Below are 13,232 nucleotides of genomic sequence, written 5' to 3'. Positions count from 1 at the left end.
CTAGCCTTTCTTCTCCTGGCCCACAGTCCGGGGAATACGGATGCTGCCCCTGTGGTTGGTTACACCAGCGGAAAAGTCGTTGATGTTGGAGGTTTCGTGGAATCAGTTAGGCTCCGGACATTGTACAGACCCTCCTTGGGATCATAGGTGGGAATGTGGCACTAGTGCCTCCTCAGTGTAGTTCAGACCATTCTCCTCCCGCATGGCCTTGGTGCTGAAATTGGTATGGCAGCCTGCACTATTCCAGTTCCCAGGAATGGGCGTAGGATCAAAGGTTGCTATCACTCCAAAGTCTTCACACACGCGATGCGAGATGAAACGAGCCATCCAGAGATAATCTCCCATGCTGATTCCTTCACAGGGTCCAATTTGGAATTCCCACTGGGCAGGCATGACCTCAGCATTAATCCAGGCAATCTTGACTCCAGCAAACAAGTAGGCTCAGTAGTGAGCCTCCACTATATCCCTGCCAAAGGTTCTGTCTGTTCCCACACCACAGTAATAAGGACCCTGGGGCCCAGGGAAGCCATTGGCCAGCCAACCGAAGGGGTGCCCATCTGTCCCCATCAGTGCGTATTCCTGCTCCATTCCAAACCAGGGGTGCTGGATGCTCACCACGTCCATTATCCGCTTACAGGTATGCCTCAAATTGGTCTCTGCGGGCTTTCGATTATACTTGAAAACTTCACAGAACACCAGCTTGTTGGGGTCCTTGGTGAAGGGGTCCTGGAATATGGCAGCAGGCATGAGATACACATCACTGTTGGAGCCTTCGGACTGGAAAGTACTAGAGCCATCAAAATTCCACTCAGGTAACTCTTCTACACACTTGGGCTCACAGTCCAGGGTGCGGGTCTTGCAGCGCAGACCTTCTCTGGTACCATCCATCCAGATATATATGGCTTGGATTTTCTTTCCCTGAGGAAGGGACGTATACACCTGCTTGATGCCTTTGTTTAAGTGGGAACTTGCTGAGGTGGCCATGGTGGAAGATGTTCTGGGCAGTGAGCAGACAGGCAGGCGGGCAGGCCATGAGAGCGAGGTGAAGAAGAGAGGAGGCTGAAATGCTGCTCAAACACCCTACTCTTCTCCCATCCTCGACTCCCGAGGTTTGTCAATTTATTAGCCTTTGCTAAAGAACAAATTTTTGATATTGTTGTCACTACCTTTATATTAATATATTTCTTTTCTGTGTCATTAATTTTAGCGCTTTATAATTTCTTTCCACTTTCCTTAGTTTTAAATTGCTGTTCTTTTTCTAATTTCTTGAAATAGGATGACTGGTTTTCATCCTTTTTTCCCCGAACCTGTGCTTTTAAGGTTATATGTTTCCTTTTAAACTGTGTGCCACGTGTTTTTGAGATGTAATTTTTTCTTATTGTTTAACATAAAATATTTTCAAATTTCCAAATATATATGATTTTCTAATTATCTTGGTATTGATTTCTGGTTAACATGCATAATATGTCCAAGAGTATGAGCTATGTGATTATAATCCTTTGAAATTGGTTGACATTTTTCATATGACTAAATTGTATGATCACTGTCTTGTGTATGTTTAGAAAGAATATTCTAAAGCTGTTGAATGTTCCAGAGTATTGGGTACAGTGTTCCATATATGGGGTATGACAATTAAGTTTGTGAACCTATCCTAGAAAAAGTGCTACTACATACCTCATTGCTGAATATCACTACCATCACCTTTGAAGTACCCCCCTTGGGAAGCTATGCATACGGGCTAGTGCCTAGTCTACCCTTCAAAACAATTTTTCTAGAATGAGTTTGCAAACTTAATTGTCCACCCTCATACAATGATAGGTCTGATGACCATTCCAGGAAAAGAGTTCCAAAATCACTTTGAAGAGTGAACTAGACACTGGTGCCAGTGCATAGCTTCCCAAGGGAAGTACTACAAAGGTGACCCTAGTGAGATTCAGCAATGAAGTATGTAGCACTTTTTCTCTAGAATGAGTTTGCAAATTTAATCGCCTAACCTCATATTTGTTGGGTCAAGTTTTTTAATCATCTTGTCTAATTCTTCAATCAATTTCTGATAAGTCGTGTAAAAATCTCATACTTCATGGATTTATCAATTTCTTCTAGATTTGTTAATTTTTGCTTTATATATTTTGAAATTATGTTTTAGGTACATGAAAGTGCTTGGCAAAATTGTAACAAAATATATTTAGCAGGTACCAGGATAACTATTAGGCCCCTGGAAAAGTACCCAGCACATTCTACAGTGCCTCAGCACTTCATTATCTTTATTTTTTTTATTAAATCATAACTGTGTACATTAATGCAATCATGGGGTACAATGTGCTGGTTTTATATACCATTTGAAATATTTTCATCAAACTGGTTAACATAGCCTTCACTGAAATTTCTTTCTTTTTTTTCTTTTCTGAAGATTTTTGGCCAGGGCCGGGTTTGAACCCACCACCTCCAGCATATAGGGCTAGCACCCTACTCCTTGAGCCACAGGCACCTCCTTCACTGCATTTTCTTAGTTATTGTGTTAAGACATTTATACTCTACACTTAGTAAATTTAACACGTACCCTTGTAAAATGAACCATAGGTGTGTTCCCACCAATTGCCCTCCCTCTACCCATCCTCCCCCTTCCCCTCCCCTTGCTCTCCTCCCTCCCCCTCTTCTTGGGCTATAATTGGGTTATAGCTTTCATATGAAAGCTACAAATTGGTTTCATAGTAGGGCTGAGTACATTGGATACTTTTTCTTTCATTCCTGAGATACTTTGCTAAGAATATGTTCCATCTCCATCCATGTAAACATGAAAGGCTCCATCTTCTTTAAGGCTGCATACTATTCCATGGTGTACATATACCACAATTTATTAATCCATTCATGGGTTGATGGGCAACTGGGCTTCTTCCATGACTTAACAATTATGAATTGGGCTGCAATAAACATTCTGGTGAAAATATCTTTGTTATAAAGTGATTTTTGGTCTTCCAGATATATGCCTAGTAGAGGAATTGTAGGATCGAATGGCAGGTCTATTTTTAGATCCCTAAGTGATCTCAAAACATCTTTCCAAAAGGAACATTTTAGTTTGCACTCCCACCAGCAGTGTAGAAGTGTTCCTTTTTCTCCACATCCTCGCCCACATCTCTGGTTTTGGGATTTTGTGATGTGGGCTAATCTTACTGGAGTTAGATGATATCTCAAAGTGGTTTTGATTTGCATTTCTCTGATGATTAAGGATGATGAGCATTTTTTCACGTGTCTTGGGCTGTGCACCTGTCTTCTTCAGAGAAATTTCTTTTCAAGTCCCTTGCCCACCCTGAGGTGGGATCACTTGTTCTTTTCTTGCTAATACATTTGAGTTCTCTGTGGATTCTGGTTATTTAACCTTTGTCAGAGACATAACCTGCAAGTATCTTCTCCCATTCTGAGGGCTGTCTGCTTGCTTTATTTACTGTATTTTTGACCGTGCAGAAGCTTTTTAGTTTGATCAGATCCCAGCAATGTATTTTTGATGTACTTTCTTATCTTTAAACAGCTGTTCATACTGTCTCTGCTTGCTTTAGAGCTGCTTTATTTGGCCAACAGTGTCCTTTAGCTAACTGTAATACTAAAATCCCCACCTAGTGGAAAAATCGTAACATCATTAACATTGGTTGCCTGACAGCTTATGATGATGGTCTGTGCCTGTATGATTTGTTTCACTGTGAACAAACAGCAATACAATGTACAAATTTTGCTTTATTCATTGGGAAGAGATTTAAAGCAATACCACAGGGTGGGCAGATGGGTATTTAGATAGCAAGAAGCTCCTGTGCAAGAAATTCCTGTGCTTCCTAGGAACACACACATGAAACTCATCTAACTGGCCAAGCTGGACTTGTCTGAATTATTCTTTGGTCTGTCAACTCTTCCTCTTATGCACTCAAACTCTCAACTCCACCTTAGTTTGGGAAGCAGTTTTCCCACGGTTTTCCTGAAATAATACTTGTTATTACTTTTTTTTTATTTTTGAGACACAGTCTCCCTATTTTGCCCTCAGTAGAGTGCTGTAGCATCACAGCTCACAGCAATCTCAAACTCTTGGCCTTAAGTAATCCTCTTGCCTCAGTCTCCCAAGTAGCTGGGACTATAGGCACCTGCCACAACACCCAGCTATTTTTTAGTTGGAGTTGTCATTGTTATTTAGCAGGCCCAGACCAGGCTTGATGTATGTGGCTGGCGTCCTACTCACTGAGCTGCGGGGTGCCAAGCCTTGTTATCACTTTCTAGTTGATTAACCATTAAGCACTGAAATATGAGTGGTAAAACTTTAAAACATATAGAATAAAACAGGAGAATATCTTTCTGTGCTCAGGAGAGGGAATTTTCTCTTTTTTTAAGACAGAGTCTCACTCTGTCAGGCTAGAGTGCCATGGCATTAGCCTAGCTCACAGCAACCTCAAATTCTTAGGCTCAAACTCCTGCCTAAGCCTCCCAAGTAGCTAGGACTACAGGCACAATGCCATCACCCTTAGCTAATTTTTTTATTTTTTAATGGGGGGGAGTCTCACTTTGTTCAGGCTGGTCTTGAACTCCTGACCTGAAAAAATCCTCTTGCCTCAGCCTCCCAGAGTGCTAGGATTTCAGACATGAGCCACTGTGCCCAGACAGGAAGGATTTTTTTTTTTAACAAGGCACAAAAAGTATTAACCATGATTGAAAAGATATATGAACTTGACTGCATTAAAATGACAAACTTCTCTTCATCAAAATCACCATAATTAGAGTGAAGACACAAGTCACAAAATAGGGGAAGATACCTACAGGGCAAATAACTGACAAGGGATTGGTATCCAAACTATGTAAGTAACCCTGTGAATCAAAAAGAAAGAAAGAAACAATCCAATAGAAAAATGGGTAAACATCTAAATAGGCTTTCATAGCAGAGGAACCACAAATTACCAATAAACATAAAAAGATGCTCAACCTCAGTGCTAATTAGGGAAATGTAAACTAAAACCACTAAGAGATACAATTATGTACCCACCTTAGTGGTAAAAATTGAGTTGGCAAAGACATAAATTAATGGGAATTCCCACTACCAGTGGGAATGTAAATCTGCACTGTCGATTTGACTAACAATTCAGCATCACTAACTTAAAGATGTGTATACCATATGACCCAGAATTTATAACATATACATACCTAGAGAAAATCTTGCTTCCAGGCACATATATACCAGTCCACATATATAAGAATGATTATAGCAACAATAACAAAAGAAGAAAAAACACCTAGAAACTCCTTATTTATCAACAATAGACTGGATATTTAAATTGTTGTATTTTTGTACAACAATTTAGAATTACAATGGAATATAATATAATTTAGAATTTTTTTAATGTCAAGGAAGACATACAACATTATGCCATTGATTTAAAGTTCAGAAAAGAGGCAGAACAAAACTATATTTGTAGGGATACATATGTATAGAAAAAATGAAATAATAAATTTGTTGCAAAAACATACTTATGAAATTACTTTTAAAAAGAAAAATGTTACAAATAAAATATAGAATAATGATTTCTTCAGGGCACACAGGAGCCTTCAAAGAAAGATCTTATTACTATTCTATTTCCAAAGGTAGGCGGTTAATTAATGAGTATTTGTTCTTTTTGTATTATTTTCTAAAAAAAGTGCACATATATATTACCTACATTATTTTAAATGCATTTTATAATTTAATTTTTCAAAATATTCAAGAAAGCATATCAACTTGGGAGAATTTTATCTAAAGAAGTTAAACAGGGAGAGAAAGCTGGGCAGGAGAAAAATAATAACTGTCTACTTCAGGGACCAGAGTAGAACGTATAAAAGGGAATATTATGCAGATGGAGAGCACAGAAAAATAAAGGATGTTGGCAGAGGCTCCTGAGCAGAGGAAGAAAAACTGGATGGAATCGGACTCTATGAAGCCAAGGGTGGGGAGCTGAGCCAAGAAAGAAGTCTGGCAAGCTTTCTTGTAATGCTCCAAGAAAGAGCATTGAAGAAAACAAATTCCAGGTACAAAGCCTATCAACTAGAGGGTAGGAGACCCCTTCCCCAAGCAGGAGGCCTGCTGCAGACTATCTGCGAACAAGCAGGGAACAATAGGCCTCTCATTTCACCTTGCTGGAGAGAGCCGCTAAACTCCAGGTCTCTTTCTCCAGGGAGGCCCCACTTATGAACCTAGACACCACCCCTCCAGGCATAAAATTGAACAGATATTTTCCCCCACAAGTCTAAACTCCCAGTTCACCCTTCCCCCCTCACGTGGTGGTCTGAAGTTCTGCCACCTGCAAAGCACAGAGTGTTTGGTCTTGTCCTGAGAGATCTGGACATAGCGTGGACCAGCAACCATCAGGACAGAATCTGAGACTAATGGGGAAGAAAGAGAGTGGGGGAAGAAAGGGACACTTGGTGGGAGGAGCAGTGTCCTGGTTATGACTATGCCCAGCCAGTGGTGGTGTTGACCCTCCATTTGGGCTGTGTCTGGTGGGATGGAGTGCAGAACCCCCAGCTTTAACAGCACCCACAGTGGAAGAGTGGTTACCCCATGTGGACTGAGTTTGGCAGACAGGGCTTGTCCCTAGCCCCTGCCCAGCCTGCAAGCAGAGGCTTGCTAGGTGTGGACTGAGGCCTAAGAGTAAGGGCATGGTCCCTGATTCCAGCAGAACCCTCAAGCAGTGGCTTGCTGGGTGTGAACCAAGACCTGAGAGCTAGGGCATGGCCCCCTATCTCCAGCAGGGTTGGTGTGGAGAGGCTTAGGGGTGAAGACTGAGACCTGCGGGCAGGGTGCGATGCCCTGACTCTAACAGAGCCTGCAAACAGAGGATTGCCAGGCAGTGGACTGAGACTGGCAGGAAGAGGCATGGTCTCCTGACTCCAACTGGTCTGGCAAGCAGAGGCTAGCTGGGTGTGGACTGAGACCAAGGGACAGGGGTGTGGCTGCTGGCTTCAACTGGGCCTGTGAGTAGAGAAGCAGACAACAGTGTGGACTGAGTCTGGTGGGTGGGAGTGTGGATCCCTGGCTCCAATTGTGCTGTTGGAGACTCTTGAACCCCTCTCGGTTGAGCAGGGTTTGCACTGCCTGAGACAATTTAATTGGAACTCGTGTCTGGGGCTGTCCACTCGGGGACATTCTGAGGTTGACCTTTGAAGTTATGTAGCAGAAAAGAACCAAAGAATGGGGGCTGGGTGCCACAGCTGTTTGTACCTCTTCACAGTTGATATTTAAGCCTAATACTGTGGTTTCTAGGATAATGTAGAGGTTGGCTGATATCAAAACAGAACTAGCTTGCACTATCTCACCAAATAGGTCCTCAGAGTCTCCAGCCAAAACTCTGAAAGCTGTCTTTGTAAGATTGTAGGAAATAAGCCACAATTATAAAGCCTAGCACTTTGGTAAGGGGCTATCTCTATTACCTGGGAACTGCAATTCAATCTCACTCTACCAGTTCTAATAACCAAATAGTGGAAAATAAACATGGTGTGGACCCAACAGAAGAACTCAGGCAACATGAATAACCAGAGTAGATCAATTTCCCCTAGAAATGACAAAGGAGATACAACTGAAGATGCCATGCATAGACAAATGGCAGCAATGTCAGAAGTCAAATTCAGAATATGGATTGCAAATAAAATAAATAGAATGGAAGAAAAGATAAAAATTGAATTCCAAAGAGTGGTTCTAAGGTTGTCAAGAAATTAATGAATTCAAAGACAAAGTCACCAAAGATATAGACATAATGAAAAAGAGATAGCAGAGCTCAAGGAAATGAAAAAGTTTGTTGAGGAACTCCAAAATACAGTAGAATCCCTCGGTAATAGAGTTGACCAGGCAGAAGAAAGGATCTCTGAAACTGAAGACAAAGCTTTTCAACATTCCCAGACACTCAAAGAGGCAGAGAAATGGAGAGCAAAACTGATCATTCCCTGCGAGAGTTATGGGATCAATCCAAAAGATCAAACATCCGTCTTATAGGAATTCCTAAAGGAGAAGAGGATGGCCCTAAAGGTACAGATGCTCTACTCTAAGAGATTTTGGAGGAGAATTTCCCAAGCATTGCAAGAGATACAGAACTTCAGATAGCAGTTTCAGAACCCCAACAAGACTCAATCCAAACAAAGCATCTCCTAGACACACTGTGATTAACTTTGCCAAAGTTAAGACAAAGGAGAAAATTCTGCAAGCAGCCAGATGTAAGAAAAGCATCACCTACAAAGGGAAAAGTATTAGAATGACTGCAGATTTCTCAGCCAAAACGTTTCAAGCCAGAAGGTGGTCATTGAGCTTCAGTCTCCTAAAACAAAACAACTTCCAGCCCAGGATCCTGTAACCAGCTAAACTGAGTTTCATTTGTGATGGAGAAATCAAATACTTTAATGACATACAAATGTTGAAGAATTTTGCCATAAATAAACCAGCTCTCCAGGATATTCTCAGACCCATCCTGCACAACAGCTAGTGCAATGTTCTACCTCCAAAGTAAACTCACCCAGAAATTTTTGAATAAAACCCAACGTCTTCTTCACAGTGGTGAAAAGATTAAAAATGTCCACTGGACATCCCAAAATCATAACACCCAAAACACAACCAGGCTTATCAATTCTCTCAATGGTTTAATGTGAATGGTTTAAATTGTCCTCTAAAGAGGCACAGGCTGGCTGATTGGATACATAAACTCAGACCAGATATCTGCTGTATACAAGAATCTCACCTTACTTTAAAGGATAAAAATAGATTCAAAGTGAAGGTATGGACATATATATTACAGGCAAATGGAAACCAGAAAAAAGCAGGGGTTGCAATTTTAGTAGCAGATACAATTGGCTTTAAACCAACAAAGATAAAGAAAGATAAGGAAGGTCACTATGTATTTGTCAAGGGAAACACCCAACATGAAGAGATTTCGATAATTAACATTTATGCACCCTACCAGAATGCTCCTCAATTCATAAAGCAGACCCTAATGGATATGAACAACTTGATATCTTCCTGCACTATAATAGTTGGAGATTTTGACACCCCTTTGACAGTTTTGGATAGATCCTCCAAGAAGAAGCTAAACAAAGAAATATTAGACTTATACCTGACCCTAGAACAAACGGATTTTACAGATATCTACAGAACATTCACCCTAATAAAACTGAATATACATTCTTCTCATCAGCCCACAGGTCATTCTCCAAAATAGATCATATCCTAGGACAAAAGTCTAACCTCAACAAATTTAAAAGTATAGAAATTATTCCTTATATCTTCTTGGACCACCATGGAATAAAAGTTGAACTCAACAGCAACAGGAATCCTCATACTCAAAGTCATGGAAACTAAATCTTAGGCTGAATGATAGCTGAGTCAAAGATGAGATTAAGAAAGAAATCACCAAGTTTTTGGAACAAAATGATAATGAAGACACAAATTATCAAAACCTGTGCAGTATCCTTTGAGGATAATCCTTAGAGGGAAAATTTAGAGCATTGGAAGCCTTCATTAAGAAGACAGAAAGAGAGGAAGCCAATAACTTAATGGATCATCTTAAGCAACTGGAAAAGGAAGAACATTCCAACCCCAAACCCAGCAGAAGAAAAGAAATAACTAAAATTAGGGCAGAATTAAATGAAATTGAAAACAAGAATCATTCAGAAGACCAATGAAACAAAAAGTTGTTTTTTTGAAAAGATTAACAAAATTGATAAACCTTTGGCCAACCTCACCAGAAATAGAAAAGTAAAATCTCTAATATCATCTGTCAGAAACAATAAAGGAGAAATAACAATAGACACTTCAGAAATTCAAAAAATCCTCAATGATTACAACATAAATCTCTATTCCCAGAAATATGAAAATCTGAAGGAAATGGACAATACCTGGAAGCACACCACCTTCCTAGACTCAATCAGAAAGAATTGGAAATCTTTCCCAGCTACTTGGGAGGCAGAGGCAAGAGACTCGCTTGAGCCCAGGAGTTGGAGGTTGCTGTGAGTGATGCCACAGCACTCTACCCAGGGGGACAGCTTGAGGCTCTGTCTCAAAAAAAAAAAAAAAAAAAGAAATCTTGAATAGACTTATATCACTGAAATAGCATCAACAATACAAAATCTCCCAAAAAAGAAAAGTCCAGGACCAGATGGCTTCACACTTGAATTCTATCAAACTTTTCAAGAGGAACTAGTATCTATATTATTCAACCTTTTCCAAAGTGTAGAAAAAGAAGGAACACTTCCCAACACAGTCTATGAAGCAAATATCACCCTGATACCCAAACCAGGAAAGAATCCAACAAAGAAAGAAAATTATAGACCAATATCATTAATGAATATTGATGTAAAAATATTCAATAAGATCTTAGCAAACAGAATTCAACACCATACCAAAAAAATTATATACCATGATCAAGTAGGTTTTATTCCAGGGTTACAGAGTTGGTTCAACATATGCAAATCTATAAATATAATACATCACATCAATAAAATAAAAAACAAAGACCATATGATTCTCTCAATTGACACAGAAAAAGCCTTTGATAATATCCAGCATCCTTTCATGATCAGAACACTTAAGAAAATAGGCATAGAAGAGACATTTCTTAAAGTGATAGAGGCCATCTACAGCAAACCCACAACAAATATCATATTGAATGATGTAAAATTAAAACATTTCTACTCAGATTAGGAATGAGGCAAGGATGCTGATTGTCTCCACTGCTATTCAACATAGTAATGGAAGTCTTAGCTATAGCAAGCAAGAGAAGGCAATCAAGGGTATTCAAATCGGGTCAGAGGAGATCAAACTCTCACTCTTTGGGCCTCATGCCTGTTGTCCCAGTGCTGTGGGAGGCCGAGGTGGGTGGATCGCCTGAGCTCAGAGGTTTGAGACCGGAATGAGACCAGCATGAGCCAGAGTGAGCCAGAGTCAGACCCCATCTCTACCAAAAAAAAAGCCGAGTGTTGTGGTGGGCTACTTGGAGGGCAAAGGGCAAGAGAATTGCTAAAGGAAGAAAGAAAAAAATTAAAAAACAAAACAAAACAAACCTTCAAATTCAGATGAGTGAAAGCCATCTGAAATTGAAAGAAAAACTAAAAAACAAACAAACAAACAAACAAAAAAAAACCTCTCACTCTTCACTGATATGATCCTAGACCTGGAAAATCCCAGGGACTCAACTTGAAAACTCTTAGAAGTGATCAAGGAATACAGCAGCATCTCAGGATACAAAATCAATATTTACAAGTGAGCATCTTTTATATATGCCAACAATAGTTAAGCTGAAAAAACAATCAAGGACTCTATTCCTTTTACAGTAGTGCCAAGGAAGATGAAATATCTGGGAATTTACCTTAAAAAGAACATGAAAGATCTCTATAAAGAGACCTATGAAACTCTGAGAAAAGAAATAGCTGAAGATGTTAACAAATGGAAAAACATGCCATGCTCATGGCTGGGAAGAATTAACATTGTTAAAATGTCCATACTACCCAAAGCAATCTACAGATTTAATGAAATCCCTATTAAAGCACCATTGTCTTGAAAGAACTGGAAAAAATAGTACTTCATTTTATATGGAATCAGAAAAAATCCTTGAATACATTACTCAGAAATAAGAACAAATCAGGACTTCAGGCTATACTATAAATCTATAGTGATCAAAACAGCATAGTACTGGCACAAAAACAGAGTGGTAGATTTATGGAACAGAATAGAGAACCAAGAGATGAGCCCAGCTACTTATCATCATTTGATCTTCAACAAGCCTATCAAAAATATTCAGTGGGGTAAGACTCCCTATTTAACAAATGGTGCTAGGTGAACTGGCTGGACACCTGAAGAAGACTGAAACTGGACTCCCATCTTTCACCATTAACAAAAATTGATTCTCACTGGATAAAAGATTTAAACTTAAGACATGAAACTATAAAAATAATAGAAGAGAGTGAGGGAAAAACACTTGAAGAAATTGGCCTGGGAGAATATTTTATGAGGAGGACCCCCTGGGCAATTGAAGCAACACCAAAAATACATTACTGGGATCTGATCAAACTAAAAAGCTTTTGCACAGCCAAGAGCACACTATGTAAAGCAATAGACAACCTTCAGAATGGGGAAGATTTTTGCAGGTTATGCTTACGACAAAGGCAAAGTTCTGATAACTAGAATCTACAGAGAACTCAAGCTAATCAATAAGAAAAGAACAAATAACCCCATTTCTCTGTGGGCAAGACTTGAACAGAAACTTCTCTGATGAAGACAGGTGCATGGCCTACAAACCCATGAAAAAATGCTCATCATCTTTAATCATCAGAGAAATGCAAATCAAAACCACTTTGAGATATCATCTAACTCCAGTAAGATTAGCCCACATTACAAAATCCCAAAACTAGAGATGTTGGTGTAGATGCAGAGAGAAAGGAATGCTTCTACACTGCTGATGGGAATACAAGCTAATATGACCTTTTTGGAAAGAAGTTTGGAGAATACTCAAGGAACTAAAAGTAGACCTACCATTTGATCCTGCAATTCTTGTAGTAGGTATATACCCAGATGATCAAAAATTATTTTACAACAAAGACATTTGCACCAGAATGTTTATTGCAGCCCAATTTATAATATCCAAGACTTGGAAACAGCCCAAGTGCCCATCAACCAATGAATGGATTAACAAATTGTGATATATATACACCATGGAATACTATGCAGCCATAAAAAAGATGGAGACTTCACATCTTTTATGTTTACCTGGATGGAGCTGGAACATATTCTTCTTAGTAAAGTATCTCAAAAATGGTGGGGGGGGAAGTATCCAATGTACTCAATATTACTGTGTAATCAATATATAATCACCTATACACTCATATGAATGGCAAAACATAACTATAGTCCAGAAAGTAGAAGGAAAGAGGAGAGAGAGGGGAGGGGAGGGGGATATGGAAGGAGGGAGGGCATTTGGGGGACCTCACACAATGTGTATAATGTAATGGTACACTTCAAAACTATTAAGAAATTAGTATAATTGTGATGGAGTGTTATTTAGTTCAATATAAGCATTTCACATTGTATATCGAAGCAGTACCCTGAACCCCATAAATGCATCAATGTACAAAGTTATAATTTAATAAAAATAAAATAAAATAAAGAAGTTAAACAAATATTTGACCTTGAATGAACCATCTTTATTTATCTGATAACTTACCTAAAGTATCTCTTTGATTGGAAATACCTG

The 13,232-nt window shown here is 39.4% G+C and overlaps 1 pseudogene; it reads right to left on the bottom strand.

Moving 5' to 3' along the window:
• Nucleotides 1–106: 106 nt before the first annotated feature.
• Nucleotides 107–1,051, bottom strand: LOC111725941 (annotated as a pseudogene).
• Nucleotides 1,052–13,232: the final 12,181 nt, after the last annotated feature.

The sequence above is a fragment of the Otolemur garnettii genome, unplaced genomic scaffold, assembly GCF_000181295.1.
Source record: "Otolemur garnettii isolate 467f Iridium unplaced genomic scaffold, OtoGar3 scaffold00050, whole genome shotgun sequence".
Lineage (NCBI taxonomy): Eukaryota > Metazoa > Chordata > Mammalia > Primates > Galagidae > Otolemur > Otolemur garnettii.
This window is presented reverse-complemented; position numbering and strand designations above follow the sequence as displayed.